The following is a 1,925-nucleotide window of genomic DNA, read 5'->3' on the forward strand; positions in this document are numbered from 1 at the left end:
TGCCCGTTTGAAATATAAATCATGCATGTCAATATCATATATCATACCCAGCCCATTATGGGACTCGGTGAATATGGTCGCCACATATCATCCTTGGCGCCATAACATAGAATAACACCATAAACACATCATAACGCCATAAACACATCATAACACCATCACATCATCACACCATCACGCCAACACACCATAACATCATCACATCATCACACCATCACGCCAACACAGCATAACACCATCGTATACATATATCATATTCCGGCCCTCTAGTGAAGGACTCGGTGAATAATGCAGTGAGACTGTGCACGATAACATACCCAGCCCAGGACTCGGTGAAAGACATATTGAGGCATGCACGAGTAGAGTAGCGAGCAACTATATGCAAATGAAATCATATCTGAGACTCAATGGAATAATCAAAAGGAATTATCATTTGAAAATCAAGACAATAGTCATATCAAATACCTTTCGAATGTCGCTGTGGATTATATCAAAATAGAACCTCTGGAATCATATACACGTATCAAGACATAATAAAATAGTTTCTGGAAATCAAGAACATTAGCCATCCTAGTGGCTCTAAGAATAGGAACTTCTTTGGAATCATATGCACATCGTTTGTTAATTTCACAAGGATCATGCCAAAAAGAATGAAAGGATAACTTTACATACCTGTTATAGGTTAACCGCTGTTAAGTTTGCTTTGCCATCCCTTTAGCCTATTCGTTATGAAAGTAATGCTATCGTTAGTAAACTGTACTTCCTAGCTTATAAATCTGTAACCAATTGCTTATAGGATTCATTTTTTTATTTCATACTCTTTTAATTAAGTTTTTTATTAGTTAAGGACTTAGCGGAAATCGGGCAGCATTTCCCCTATATATTCGCCTAACCCGAACTTCCAATTAACCTCCTGCTATCACAGAAATACCAACAACGACAGTAATAGCAATATTCATATAGAATCCTTACAATCCTACCCATAAACAACTCAAAAACCTTTCTTAATCCCTTTACAATCAAAATCATTAACATTTAAGATTATACACTAAACAAACCAACATTCGTTTTGTATACGATACGTTATACACTCCTTTCTTCCAATTTAGAATCCACATCAATGACAACACGACAACAACACGAATAACAACATACGAACATGAACCATACATTTAATCCTCTCAACTCAACAATTCCATATAACAACCACAACTCCTAATATCAACGGATTCATGCAATTTCTTACTTCCAATTTCATCGAATCTAATTTTAATCTTTACATTTCAACGTCATCAATACAATTATACCATAAAATGAGAAAATCTTACCTTAATTTAATCGGAGGAAATTCTACACTTATTTGCTCCAATTTCGCTATTTCTTTTTCCTCAATTCAATACCAATGTTGCTATCACCTCCATTGGACACGTCCCCCCCCCCCCCCCTTAATGACTCATCAATTGATTTGTGTTATTTTGTATTTTATTTTATTTTTATTTATTAATTGTTTTTTGTAAATTAACGAATCGGGTGGGGCCCTCCTTAATAATAATTAGCTAACTTAATTAATCTTAGTTAATCAATAATCTCCACTTAATAATCTAATTATAGTTAATTAGTCTGTAATCTCCAATAATATTTCTACACTAAAAAAAAATATAAGCAATTCGTGTACTAATTAAAATTGAAAATTAAAAGTTCTTATTTCATATCCAAAAATAATCCCGTCCTTAAACTTACGTCGATTAGCTTACGAATAATCTGACATGCAAAAATACTGGGTATAACACTTGGTTTCCCGCAACACATCAATAGCAAAATCAATCTCTCTTTCTAGAGGAAGTCCTGGAAGTTCATCTGGAAATACATCCGGGAATTCATTTACTACCGGAACGGATTGAAAAGTCGGTGGATTTGCTTCAGTG

Source organism: Lycium barbarum, chromosome 11 (assembly GCF_019175385.1).
Source record: "Lycium barbarum isolate Lr01 chromosome 11, ASM1917538v2, whole genome shotgun sequence".
Lineage (NCBI taxonomy): Eukaryota > Viridiplantae > Streptophyta > Magnoliopsida > Solanales > Solanaceae > Lycium > Lycium barbarum.